This window comes from Botryllus schlosseri, chromosome 15, assembly GCF_051294905.1.
Source record: "Botryllus schlosseri isolate E-star chromosome 15, Bs_hap1, whole genome shotgun sequence".
NCBI classification, from domain to species: Eukaryota; Metazoa; Chordata; class Ascidiacea; order Stolidobranchia; family Styelidae; genus Botryllus; species Botryllus schlosseri.
Window position 1 is genome coordinate 19,800,628 of NC_137250.1, and position 15,423 is coordinate 19,816,050.

Sequence of the window (15,423 nt, forward strand, 5' to 3'; positions counted from 1 at the left end):
AACCTGCAAATAATGCGATCGCTAAACCACACCGAGGCGAAGAGAAGACTGTTCCGCCTTCGCGAGCAACGTGAGACTGGCGAGGTGAGAGAGTCGATAATACTCGATAGCTGATATTACTTGTCTGGTTCGAGAGGGCGGAGAACCATCGGCTTACAGGGCCGAGAAAATTCACCAAGGTTTAAGGTAGATGCTGCGATTCATCATCAATAGGTACCAGCATATACTCGACCCAACTTCATTACGAGTCAGATCGGGATTTAGAGGAGGTTTACATTTGGCAATCCGATTCCCCAGCGCGCGATAGGCTGCATGTCACAGGGATAAGCTCTAAAATTGAAACGGAAAAACACAAGAAAAATCACAGTCCTAGCTATAAAATGACCTTGTTGGTTCTACTAACGCACGGCTAGGCTACTATAGCGCATGTACGGTACGTGACTGCCTTATGATTAGTGCGTAATACTGCTGTTTGCGTATCCGCAACTAGAATATGCTGATCTGGTGCACAGGCGGGAGAGTAGGCCATTTTAATTTTACAAGTAGGCTATACCTGCGGGGAAAAGTTGGGTAGTCTCCCAGTATCCACGACTACATTATGTGTATTGTGTATTTGGCAGGCGGGAGATTCAGACTTCTGAAAATGAACCTTATGAGCTAAAATAGTATCCCTGCTATAGCCCGCGCAGCTTTTCGCAAACTACTCCGGTGACTACTAGCTAAAATGAAATCACTTAATTCAAGGACATATAGCAGTTGTTTCCAGCCTTTTTGGATGTCGGAGCCACATTTCAAACTTCAGAGTACGTATGGAGCAGCATTAAAACATTCGAGTAGGCTACTTGTAACAAAAATTTACAGGTAGCTATCCTATTTCTGGATCCCACCATTCAGCTAATTCAAAAGCATGCACATTGTACATAGACTTCTGTAGATTCTATCTATATCGGATATTTTAGCATTGATAGACGCAGATTGGCGAGTGCTCTACATTGAAATAAACTGAAAATTCATATCATTAAGCCTCTACTACAACATACTATTAAGTCGTTATGTGATAACCCTAGTCTTCATACATTCCAGCACTTGATGAACAAGTTTACGGGGGACTGGACTATACAATGGGTACTATTGGACCTAATCACAATGCAACGACCCAATGCGTTTGTTTACTACAGAGTACAGAGACGGCTTCTCGAACTTTCATGATCCGCGAGTCTGCAACCTCATTCATTTTCCATATCCCAACCCATCCATTTCTAAATAAATTTGTACGGGACCTAAGACTGACTGATGACTTGTGAGTTGTGAGGTATAGCCGACAGATTAGTACAAGTAGTACATACCAGGTCTAGGTCTGGCTCTATCGCTCTCTCTTCTCTCTCTCTCTCTCTCTCTCTCTCTCTCTCTCTCTCTCTCTCTCTCTCTTCGAGGCCTATTACAAATGCAAGCTGGGGCTCGGGCTTTCGCATTGGGACATCAAACCGAGTTACGTAACGCAGGTTTTATCAAACTTTGCAAACTTTCTGTCGTACAAGAGTCAATTAAAACCAGTTACTATGCATTTCCTGCGCAGTGAAACTGAGGTAGGCTAATTGGTTGCAGTATCCGCAATTACCAGGCCAGCAATTAGCAGACCAGAGCCCGGGCGAGACATGAAGAGATTTTTTGAAGTTGTAAATTCTCAACAGCAGGAAATTCGGTAACATTCATACAAATTATGTAGGGGGACAATTCTAAACTTCCTACAATCGTTACTCCTTTCTAGTGTGACATGTACGATCGAAGTACCTGGAATTGCACATTTTAAGACGAAGGTTCTCGTTCATTATCATTAATGAGCCTATATATAACTTCAAGTAGTACCGAATTTGAACATGGCGAAGGTACGCGTCATCGCGATGAACGCACTAGCGCTGCGTTCATACAGCGACAGTGATGACAAAAAAGTAGTACTACTTTGTAATTCAAAGATAATGTATCGCGATCGCGACTGTTGAGCGTCCCAAATAGGGTCGCAATTTGAGAAGCCCAAATAAGCAAAAAAGTGTAGGAGCATAAATTATGCTGGTTGCCTTACATGCGAACTGACGGAACAACTGTAAATCAACGCGAAGCTGATCACTTTTATACTTGACATTAACGCAAACCTCCCGCCTCTGAAGTTAACTCCTGTGGTCGAGTATCGTAGTTAAATAAGCTCACAATGGGTGTAATTTTATTTATAAGATCATAACATGTCGTTGTCTGGATATTTTAGTAGGATTCCTATAGAACTGTTTGACATGAGCTGCATTGACCTATTATATGCCTCGACCACTACGTGTAGTAGTCATTTAACACACAATTCCAACACATAATAGAGTAGAAGTATATATATCAAAACAATCTTAAGGTGAACTCGAGCCGTTGAACTAAAAAGGAGGAATGGCCAGCGGTATCAGTTTACACAAGTATCCGGTTGATAAAAACCTGTAACACGAGACAAAAAATTCAACATCGCTAACAGACTGAAAAAAAAACATTTGTTCGAATGCTGCAGAAGACTACTACGTATACTTTACAGAAATCGTAATTGTGGTAACTGTTGTACTTCGAAGCAACATGCCAGCAACGCAATAATTTGGGTCTGGCTTAACTGTGAAAGATTATTCGGATTAGCTATTATGCAATACGACAGAGCAACTGCGGTATGGTGAAGAATATTGATGTCAAAGAAGCCAAATTTATTGATATTATGCGAGTGTAAATGACAACAGATGCACTTTGAGGACTCGCTGTAATGAAGACCCGATAATGAAATGAGTAGATCGATGAATGTTGCTCACAACGGCGTTGCGTTCAGTTTTCTTGAAAAACTAACTTACGAGCCCGATACGACATAACAAGCTCTCGTGTGTTTTCGGATTCAAGTTACACCACACGTGACCCGGTAATACCGAGTAATAAAGCTATTATGATAAATATGCATCTGTAATGTTCGGAGATAATAGTGTATAACCGACAATTAGCACATATACAACTCCCATTGTGTCCTATCTTCGGCTCGCTGTCAGACCATTTTATCATAAACACTCCTGTATGCGGGCGATATAAATGTATTCATCTAAAATATATTCGTTGCATTATCGTTGTCAGCTAATTTGCCACCTGGTATTTACAGGTCATTAATAGTTTTACTAGAATTGATAACGAGTGAGTGTAGAGTGTAAACTGTACATATGATAGACCAAAGTGTTGATAACGATCCAGACTAGAGCTAGAATTAAGTTGTTGCGGAAAATCTACAGTCCTACACGCTTCCCATTTCCTCTCTAGACTGCGCTTCTGATGACTTTATTAGATAAGCTATTGTGTCCGAGTGACAGCTTCAAAACCGACTGTTACTAGCAGCATATATCCTATTGATATGAGATGTGCATCGATTATGAACTGAACGGTACATTTAATGATTTCCTGTTATGTAATTCTGTGTACTGTGTGATAGAGTCATCAAAGAAACCTATATGTTACATTTCCTGTAACATCAATTACAGGCTACTTACATATCGAGTCAATCCACGAAAACAGTACCCTGTTACACACGCATTGCTACAATATATTTCAAAAGGTTATAACTAAACCAGTCGAAAGAGCGCAAATCAAGCGATCCGTGATCCTGAACTGAATGCGTATGTGAACCTGAACAACTGAACAATGAACACTTAACAGTGCTTAATCGATAGAGATTATCCAGTCAAAATCCACCATAAAAATGATCGAATAAAACTACCGTTTGGACCTTTCCCGTCATTTCTCCAGATACACAGGGCGCAGAAGCCAGTACGACGCAACCCAGACCGATACTTCGGTTATTACTCCACCGAAAGTTCGACTATACGTCGCCCTAACTTACGCTAATACTTGAACACTCCATAGTACGATTTTCCAAATCCTGTGAAAAGAATAAACCATCCGTACAATATCCAGCCAGGGAGCATTGTGGGCGGTCGCAAATCCCTTGGAATCCGAATTAGCCGCACAGTGAAGATCGATTAATCTTGATCTCGGCGATCCCGATGTTTCACGCTTTCCATATATAATACCTAATTTGCTGCTCTGCGCGTTGCAGTGATCACTCACCGTGTTAATCTGAAATTGCCTAATTCATCTGATAAGTTTTAACCGCCGTATATACGTCTCGTCAAAACTCCGCCCGTGTTTAAGCCACTATTCACACCTATTCTCGGTAATATTTTCATGTCTACGGACAAGATTCTTATCTTAAAATGATACTTGTTTTGATACCACTTAAACGATATCGGATTCGGATATCTCCTTATTATTTGCATGGCGTCGAAAACTATTACACGACAAGCCAAGAATTTCTCGGTATCATATCCAATTACATGGATAGCACACTGCTCGTAGTCTCCAAGACAATTGGCCGTCCGGGATTTAACTACCATGATGCAAAGACGCGCACTTCTAATTGTAGCGATCCTGTTTGGAAAATAGATTAGCGATGATGCTATGAAAACGTGACGCGCTAATACGTTACTAGAGGCACTATGAATGTGTAATCCCTACACATATACATGGAGCATCCACGATTCAATTCAGGAGAATAAGATCGCGCCTTACACCAACAAAACGCGACTCATGAAAAGCGTAACACTCATCCTTGTCTACCTTAGCGTGACCGCTTATCCCTCCATTAAACCTGTTATTTGGCAAAATCTCGATGATAGGGAACGATTTACTGACTATTATCTTCGCAGCGCCTTTTGTAGATAAAATGAAATTATTTTTCACGCTCCTCTTTGCTACCGCGTCGCCCATCTGCGCTGCCATAGATTCCAACTAACTGGAACGGTCAGCTATCCAATTACGCGCTCCATGTCCGCGAAGGCGTATATTTCGCGACGGGGCGCGCAGTCAAAAAGTTTAGGAAAGAAAAAGCGATGGTTTGAGTTTTCCACAACTCGCCTGACTGATTTTACGCTTCGCGATACGACGCGAGCTGCCAATCGCCCGAGGCTTATACGTAAATACCGCGAGGTAATAAGAAAAATTACAACTATCTTTACACTATTCCGTTCTTCTTTGCGGTTGTACTGGACGGGCGGGAGAAAAGACGGCGCGCATCAATAAAGCATGCATGCGACCGCTGTTAAGTGTAGGCTATCTCAAATGCGACTATGAGATAAAATCATCGGACATTTGGCGCTATACCTGTCCTATGCTGTGGGCGTATTTGCCCGACGCGGTTTAAAGGTATATCATCACCCATCGCCATAAACAATGCATGAGTAATACAGTAGATGAAGAGCACGGTTCACTGAAATCTTGAAATTCTTCTAGGTGTTCTAGTGAATTTGTCGACTCGAGGTTTTGACATTGTAGATATCGGTTACATACATTGCGTTGAAACTGTAAATAACATTGAACGTGGAATTCACCAGTACGACAGAATCAAATGTTACATCTATATTACGGTGCCCGGGATCGACACCGTATAATGTACAACGCTGTGTTCTGACACAAAGGTAGTGGTGTTAGCTATATTGTCCAAATTAGCGACGGTGTGAGCTGCGAACTAATATGAAATATTCGAATTTCTCTGAACTAGAACGCGTAAAGAAAGCTTGTCGTGAACCTGAACGAGAAACTATCACACCGCGAATTCAAAATATGTGCCAAATATCTCCGTCCTTTTGTTATTAATTTCATCGATTCAAAGCATGACAAGATTGCAACATTTTAAATGGCTGTAACAAATCGCAACAGCATCGCGGAGTTTATTAACCACCAAAATCCCCACCTCCGCCTACAATAGTAATATAATTACTAATGACGTTAACAAATGGCATGCATTGTGAAAATTGGTAGGTATAAAATCTCCATGTACTGGGGCGGCCAAAAATGTAATAACGTTTTACAGTACGATTTGGGGAAATAAATAATGATGAAACCGCGATGTCTGAATACAAAGCAACTTAGCCTCTCACCTGTTATACGGTTATAGATACACATTACACATACACAAGCAGGTCAGTCGGGTTGCAGTGTCATTACGGTGTGTCGTGTGTCCTATGTAGGATTGACCAGGTCGCAGGCACGTATTTTCTTAATGCAGCTATATGGTACCTTTAGCGACTGTCCAGTGTCCACTGTCCATATTAAGGTTGGTAATTGGTCAAATGTCGAATCACAGTCAATTCTAATCGTAGGCCTACTCCTCTCCTAAATCCAAGCCAGAATATAATAAAATCTCTTTCTTTGAAGTTTTTATTCACAGAAATAAAACTAAGAGAGTATATGCAGTACACACATAATAGCAATGTAGGCCTATATATCCTTTCATGCACTATTGCTTCAAGGATCTTAAAGCGCGTAATCGGTTCGTCAGTTCGCACATGCTTATTAGGCGCTGTCAATCAAAACTGCTTTGCCGAATGGGAAAGCGCAAAGTACCTGTAATATGATTATTTCTGTTGCTTCGGTTCGAATCACCTGATTCAATATTTGAAACAGTCTATTCAAAAAATATTCGAATCGAAACCGTGATCCATGTGAATACGATACAGTTTCACGTGATTATTGTATCATCTTCTTTTACTTCTCATTCAGTGGACAAGCATCCTCTTTACGTCGCCTAGGCCCAGCTCAGTATCTGATTTCAAAGGCTTCGCTTGCTTGCTTCGCTTCGAATCACTTGATTCGATATTCGAAACACTTTATTCAAAAACTATTCGAATCGAAACCGTGATCCATGTGAATACGATCCTCTTTTACTTCTCATTCAGTGGACAATGGACAATGGACATGCCTCCTCTTTACATCGTCTAGGCCCAGCTGAGTATCCGATTTCAAAGGCTAGTCCAAGCACGCTCCTATCTTATCGTTGTATCACAGTCTTGTGTTGTTTTGAAATTATGAAATGAAGAAATTATACTGATACTGATCATGCTTTGTTTAAATTTGACCGCGAAGAGGACGGGGGTTTGTTTCGGTACGTTTGCGAATTTTGTTTCAAAGTTGCCAAAACGCCAATGGTTTTGAGATGGTGTAATACTTCTAGAAATTTTGTTATGTTTTGAAATGATTCGGAGCGATGAACTCCGCAGGGTACTATCGTGAGGGGAGTCTGGAGTTCATATCATTCTTTAGTTAGTGCGTAACCATTGATGACTCACACATGGTGCATGAGACGCATAGCTTATCCCTGATATATTTCTCCCCAACAAACATGCATCTTATGCCTCTTTTGAAGCATAACTGTAATAGGGGAGATGTGGTGTGGTTCCGATAGCACGGTGGGATGAAATATAGTTAAACGGTCCTGTATGATAATCCAATCCAATCGTTCCACTATGGTATAATTTGGTTTTAATTGCATGATACTAGCTTTCGTTTTCCAAAAATACAATAACTCCTGCTTGTGCTGGTTATGCTGCCTGTGGCAGGAATTTTCCGGTTTTGTGGGGAAAAGTAGATTTTGGTTGACGTAAACATGTTGTCCGATCTTCAACCCGAAGAAACTGATAAAATCATTTCTAATGCGAAGTGCAAGGCTTGTATCATGCTATATGATGGCAAATCATTTTTATTCGATTATGCTTGACCAATGACCAGACTTTTTTCACTTTCAATATGACATGACACTAAGGTGAGATCAAACAAGGGATTTTAACCAACTAATTATGTAAACGGAGTATAATATGAAGACATGGGAAGTTGTTTATCATATTCATACATGCGATATGTTATCGCTAGAACTTACCATTGGAAAATTACATTTTGCACTCTGTTGGCAGAAGTATAGATGGATATGCTGCTTTTTAATATCCTAATTTATCAGTTATAGGTAAATTTTGCTTCGTTTCTATGCCCTGATAGATTTCTGACGCGAGGAAGCTTTTTCCGTGTGCTATAGGTCCCTATTCGCAAACGAATGACGTCTTCTGTTGATTTATGGACAATCCTCAAATGTTGTAATTGCGACTTTAAATCAAAATGTGATTTTAGGCCAAAGCTTAAGTTAATTTAAATTAATTACATCTATTAAAGTAACCTACCAAACAAGCTGCATCTTTGATTATAATATACGACAGGCAATACCGGAATATTTTTAATTTGAGTGCATGTTTTACCAGCCCGGCGTATGCTCCTTTGAACCCACTGGGTGGGAACGAAAGATTTCTTTGTACAGCAATTTTTAATAGTTTTGAGTATTTTCTGAGTACGCAGAGATTCCCTGAATGTTGGTAGCGCTTAGAGCAATGTTGAAGGCTTGGGCGCCATGGTATCATTTTGTATTTTAAGGTCCACGCGGGGCCTTTATCGTAGGCCCCGGTCAACTGGTCCCTTAACTCCGTATTGATGTAGTGATATCACAAGACGAGGTTGTTGTTTGTATAATAGACTTCATATAGACTCGGCATTTTGGCATATTCCTGCCGTTCCATTTGCGTATTTTCTGATTCCCAAGGATGATTTTCAATTATGATATATAGAAGTCTGCTGGTAAATGGGTGGTACAATAAGATCTAGTGCAAAATTCAAACCAGCTCGTTGTCATCGAATTGGTAATGTCACGCGAGTCACGACATACTCAGGTTCGCCATCAACCTATGAATTATATAGGAAAGGCGTAACGCCCTGTTCTAAGCGATATAGCCTATGTTCAATAAATTTAACCGTGGTGGGACTCAAGCTGGGTACCAAGGCGTAATGGTAGAGCGGTATACCCCGGAGACTTTGTCAAGTGCAGCATGTAGACATTTGATAGTTATTTAATTTCCACTCCTCTCATTTCTTAGATATGGAGGAAGCAAACATAGCAGATTATCCTAATCGTGCGACGAAGTTTAAAGTCCATGCCCCTCTGTCGCGTCCAAGATGTTATGTTTCGTTTTCATTGAGTAATAGAACCTCGGAAATGCCACAAAGCCGCTTGAATCGGACGAAATACACGCGCATGTATAAAATACCGCATTCTGTAGTACGTTATTCAACCAAGACGTCTTATCTCCGCAAGATTTTAACAAAATTAGCGAGGTTAAATCAACCCTAACCTTCGTGATCTTTATAGCTTACTTTGAAAGGCACTTATTCCGATTCGGGTAAACTCGATCCAAATTCCAACCTGCAGGATGTTACTATCTCCGTGTTTTTGTGTTCTTACATCCTTTTTGCACGAAGCCGATTATTTTACACATTAACAGTAATCAGGCTGAAATGACATCGTTAGATACGTAGCCTATTGCAAACAAACATAGTACTGCGTTTTAATAAATGTGCAAAATCAACAGGCACGTTGTTCGTATTAAATGAATCCAGTATTATGCATTTTTAACGAAACGGCTTTGTAATTTCAATTCTACAGTATAGGTTAATCTTGAAAGACACGCAAAATTTGAATGCACTGGCGCGCATCGAGTTTTGACAAGTTTTCGAAGGGCAATAATAGTTTGGGAAGGGAACTGTTGATATACACTAAATATTCTAGAGCAGCGGTTCTCAACCGGGGGCCCGGGAATCATTTTCAGGGGGTCCGCGAAGCCTCAAAATAGTTGATAACCTAATTTGTATTACATTAATTCGAAAAATCACGACGCAGGTTCGCTTCATTACTAGTACAACTCCAGAGCTCACATCAACAGAATGGCCATCTGAAATGAAATATCCTACCGTGCAGACTCATATTAATTGTGAAATTACCAATATAGCCTACTGATACAAACATTTTGCTGTTTAGAGATGTTTTGTTGGGGATTGTCGAAAAAATGTTTGGATGAGTAAGGTCAATCACGGTGACTTCGAAATGTTTACAAAAATCCATTCTCTCCTGTGATATTCACAACCATTTTCCATAATAACTTCATGATAAGCTGCTCGAGCTAGATGAAATGAACAGGCTTGACGTTATATGTTCATTAAAAAAATTGTTTGTCAATTTTGGTGCGCTATTTGTTGCGATCATACCTGAACATGACGCCGGAAGCGTTACCTGTTATTCGCCACCACCTATTTGTGGAAATAGATTTTCGGCACTCGTTCATATCAAATTGAAGGCGTGAATTTTCAAGACACGACCACGTATTTCAAGAAATGCAGTTGCAGAATTTGCTTCGAAATAACAGAGGTCAACCTACTTTTTACATGAATAGTATGATATTATATTCAATTGTATGTTGAAGTTCTGTACCTCAAAGAAGCTATTCAAGAAAAGTATATTTGTTGCTGTTTATCGCTAAGCCTACAGTTATCATTTGCACAAGACAGATGACGATTGCGCGATAATTGAGCTAAATTTGAGCTAAAACGTCGTGGGGCTCCGCGGGGGTCCGTGACGGTGCGAAAGAGGTCCGCGAAGACAAAAAGGTTGAGAACCACTGTTCTAGAGGTATAAATGTTTTCAGTGGAGAGGAATCGCTTACAATCGATTTCAAAATATGTGATATCATGAAGTTTGACCTGTGACTTTTAGTACTAATAATGCTAATGCTAATAAACCGAACTATTATCAACGGCATTTCTGATTCTCGTTTAGTAGGGTTCAGGTGTAGACGTAGACGTAGAATATAAACAAAATATAGTATAATTTCACCACAAAGATACATTTTGGCACGTGAAATGCAGTCACTATACAAGAGAAATATTGACAATCTTCTACTGTTGACTGCAATTTTGAAGCGTACCAACGACTGCTTTTGCCGGACGCAATTACTGCACACAGATCATTGGCTACATTCGTCTGTGGGTAGGGTTTGTGTCTCATCTGTTTGGATTCGCAGCTAAACTTCACAGTTTTGACCCTGACTCGGTTACTTTGAACCGATGAAGTTACGGGATACAATGTCATTAAATTACATGTCGTCCGTTCACCTCGTACAGTACGCGGCTTGGTGTAATATCAGAATCACGATTTGCTATTGTGTCTAAAATGAACAAACAGTGTCGCACTGATACAAGTTTACCGCGTTGACAAGCACTTTCGGGAAATTCATTCACAACAACAAGAACGCGACATACGAAAGCGAGACTTGATATCAAGCTTTTTGGCGGAAAAGCGTGTTACGAACTCATCACTAACGCCGGCAACTCGTCAATTTAGTTCTTCAAATTTCACGAAACGACCTATGCGCCGCAGGTCGCCGATGTTCAGAGCGGATGAAAATAATAATGAGCAGCGAGTATTTCAGCCGTGAAACGTGATCACCAAGTCACACGCAAGCTTGATAAAATACCGCGCCGTTTCAGATCTTAATAATGTCGATCACATGCCCGTTGAAATATGGTTACTTTTACGTATTGATTATAGTGCCCGGTTAGAGCACCAGGCAACAGAAATCATGAATTTTGTGGAAGTGGTGCCGGGTGAGATACTAGAACTGGGGCGTGTTACCAAAATAGATACTCAGTCTGGAAATTACGCATCGGTGAATAGTAAACACATTAAACATACTTGGAGGATGACCTCCAAGACTGCAAATACCAAATGCCTATTATATTTCGTTTTTGTGAATTTGATAGCGATATCAACGTCTCGAACCCTTTGCCTTGCAGGTGGACGATCGCCGACGATTATGGCAGATAAATATGCGCACTGTTGTTGTTTTGGTGCTCATGGTGCGTCGACTCTAGTGGTCGATATTCTTTATTATCATGCCGACTTGTAGTGCAATCTACTTCTAGACTTTTTAAGCCACGGTGAGGAGGACCCTAATACATAAACCTTCAACACTTTGGTAGGAATTCTGGTGTATATCTCGGTCGGACTCGCATTCGTAACCCGTCGCTGCTGTATAGCTGTGGAAAATAGCATCATCATCATCATCATCATCATTGGTTTATTAGCAATTTTATCAGTTCAATACACCACAAAAAATGCGATACAATGAATAGACAGGAAGATGTCGAAGCGACTTGGATTTGTCTATGGAATCAGACACCCACCTTGGCCGAGGCGATGTCAAGAGGATGCATGCACACTTAATGAAAGTAAAGAAGACAGTATAGAAAAAGAAAGCGACAAGAATAGGGCGGCATTTCATGGGAAGCGAGATCGATAGGTCAGTCGTGGTCCGGTAATCTTGAGGATGGACTGTATTTATTTAATAGTAATTGCTTGTAGCACTGTACGCTATATCCCCGCGCAATAGGCCTGCTGATCTGCTCACCCCAATAAAATAAGACATCACAGCCAGACAACTAGATAATTCTAGTTGTCTAATTTCACTAACGTAGAGTGAAATGCAAGTAATCTAATTCTAATCTAATTTGTGAACGTTTCTATGCTCTCATCCCCGCAATTCTAATTTAATCTGTGAAATGTTTCTATGCTCTAATTCTAATTCTAATCTAATTCGTGAAATGGTCCTATGTTCTAATTCTAATTCTAATTCTAATCTAATTTATTGTTTTCCTGAAAATACCTCGCTGTCCGCGACATTTTGCAGGGAAATCCAGTACCAAGCCACCGACGCATTACTTACTTACACCGTACTGACAATCAAAGTAGTAATTGTGACGAATAATAGCCATGCGTTAGTACAACGCCGAATCCGTTTCAGCTAGTGCGGAATAGTGCTGTTGGGCACAGGCGAATAACATATTTCGAAACAACAACAATAATAATTTCAAACTGAAATCAATTACAGCATTTCGAAATGATTTACTTCGCGTTCTTGCAAAATCACAAATCAGATCACCGGCCGCATGTGGTCCGCATGTGGTTCTCATTCACATTTTCATTCAATTTCCAAGTTTTTTGCGAATTCAGTAATTCTAATTCTAATATAATTTGGAAAAATTGTGTAGCTCTACTTCTAATTCTAATCTAATTTGGAAAAATTGTGTAGCTCTAATTCTAATTCTAATCTAATTTGGAAAAAAAATGTGTAGTTCCAATTCCAAGTATAATCTAATTTAGAAAAAACTATGTAGCTCTAATTCTTCTAATTCTAATCTAATTTGGAAAAGCTGAAAATGTTCTAGTTGTCCAAGTCTGATCACAGCAGACTGAGCAGTCCTGTTAATGTGTAGAGTGTGTCGATATATAATAATTATACCGACAAGTGAGTAAAATTAAGTGCAGGAGGAACGTGTTCCAGTTTCAGAATTCAAATTTATTTACTCCTGTGGAATCAACCAATAAGCTACTTTTACGAACATGATGATTTTCTATATCTGGATATCCAATATCGTTGTGTTTGAAAATTAAATCCCCACATTAGCTAGTACTATATGTATATAGGATAATCGCTGGTCAGTGATTATACGCAATGAAATTATACGTGTCGGCCTTGGATCTTGTTTCGTTGAAAATAAATATTCGGAGTTTTCAAAAATAACTTTTTTTAAAAATTTCACTCGCTACATGATAAAATTGTAAGGTTGGCTAAAAAAACAATAGTCCCATCGCTACAAGAGAAGAAAGTTTTGGATTTATTATATAAAAATAAACAATGTTTTTTTAAATTTCTGTTCAACCCGTGAAATTGTGAGGTTGTCTATAGAAACGATGCCCACCACATTTGGCTCAATTCCAACCAGTGGAAGCGGAGTTATAACTGTAGAAAAATTTGTATTTGAATAAAATAGTATTCACGATGGCCAGGTTAGAGAATAAAGGGTTTGGGAACTGACAAGTGGGAAGTTGTGGTTTTGCCCTTCTACGCTTTTTAGATGCTCAGCAATCGCATGAAACTATGACTGTATAGTCTTTTTTTCGTTATCTAATAATGGAACATATAGCGATTCGATCTGTGCACAATATTAGACGTGACCATATTATATCTGAAAATTGAATTTAGTCTCTGATAGCGATAGTTTAACTCAGTTTTTTTCCAAACTTATTCCAGATACCGCCCCCTGGACGACCAATAAGGTGCCAGCATCCCCCGGCACCCCCTCGACAAGTCTAAATCATAAACAGAAAGTTTTTCTGCATTTATTACAGCAAATAACCAGAGGTATGAAGATGGTGTATTATTATCATCATCCTCGTCATATTAGGCTTGAGTTTTGATAAGAACAATCCCATTCTAAAATATCCAGAGTACACGTCCCGTATTTTCAAGTCGGTTTCTGCTGTGAGTCAGAAATTTTGTCACGGGACTGCCAACACGTTCTATCCAAATATGAGCGGGGAACGGCAACGACGAAAGAGTCAACCCGACTCCAATGAGAGTATTTTTATTTGATTCCATTGTGAATCCAGAACGAATGATTGGAGGTATAAAACTTTGGGTTGAACTCAAAATTGTCCTACACTACAATGTGATTGGCTCCTCAATCATTTCATGCTCGGGAACTTCACAGAATGGATGGATTATCCAGTGAGGAATTTCTGATTGGAATATATCCAGGAACCAAATCACCATATCCTCGTGCATTTTTCTGAAACGATTGATTCATGTTTCTTCATCAAAATCGGGTATTCGAGCTGGACCGGTAGCTCATGCAAGCTTGAGAATATGAACAGTTCACGTGTCGCAAAATTTCAGCGAACTATCATGGGCTTATCACAGAATCTGGACAGTGCCTTTTTCACCTTTATCAGGTTTCATCATTACTAATAACGGGTACATGCTACTCATAAATTTTCGAAAGTATGCCCGTAAGTACAAGCGATATCGTTTCTTGCAACCAGAACGCCGTGTCGAAGGCCACGGACGCAGCACTGTGGAAAATCCACGATGGTTTGAAACAGAGAATAGAATTACGCAAGGCAGTTTCTCGTAATAAGCCATAACACCTCGCAGTGAGCAATATTAAATACTTCGTAGTTCTCACAGAACACAAATGGACAATGCTTTTCAGGGATACTGGCGACTGCTTAATTAGTTCATTCATCAACATTGTCAAGTAACAATGGACTTCTCTGGTACAACTGAATAAATACACGGACGACCCTAAATTGACCTGACCGAATTGATTCTGCCTTTTTACTGCGAATTTAGCTGCTTTATTTGTCAATCGTTTGAACAATACGCAGCAGTTGCCTGCTAAACCTACACCGCCCCCATTTGCTCTCAGTGTGCCCCTACCGCCCAATTTTATACCCAGCGCCCCCAATCGCCCATTTCATGGCTCGCGAGCGCCCCCAGTGGGACGCTGGCGTCCACTTTGGAAACCCTTTAACCTGAAACGCACCTTTACTATGTACCGTAGTCGTACCAATGGAGTCGTCACACTTCACAGAATAGATCTTGTCAGTTCTTAGCTCAGCGACCCTCGACCGCCGCGTCGCGACAAGATCACGTCTTTCTCTAAACAGCACACGCCAGCGTTTAGACGAGACGTGCTGACTTCAAATATTAAATTACAATCCGTCCAGCCCAGTCAAACCCAAGCTATGTTATGCGTAATGTTATGTGTATCATTGTGTTCATTCTATGTGTTATTTCAATACACAGCTATTATGTTCGACTA

The 15,423-nt window shown here is 40.1% G+C and overlaps 1 long non-coding RNA gene across 2 annotated transcripts; it reads left to right on the forward strand.

The window, feature by feature from the left end:
• The first annotated feature begins 64 nt into the window (after nucleotides 1-64).
• Nucleotides 65-1,284, forward strand: LOC145457970 (uncharacterized). Of its 2 annotated transcripts, none has more exons than XR_013921034.1 (2): nucleotides 65-186; nucleotides 1,084-1,284. It is a non-coding gene; the product is annotated as an uncharacterized LOC145457970 (long non-coding RNA). The 2 variants fall into 2 exon arrangements; XR_013921033.1 differs by having other exon boundaries at nucleotides 133-213.
• The last annotated feature ends 14,139 nt before the right edge of the window (nucleotides 1,285-15,423 follow it).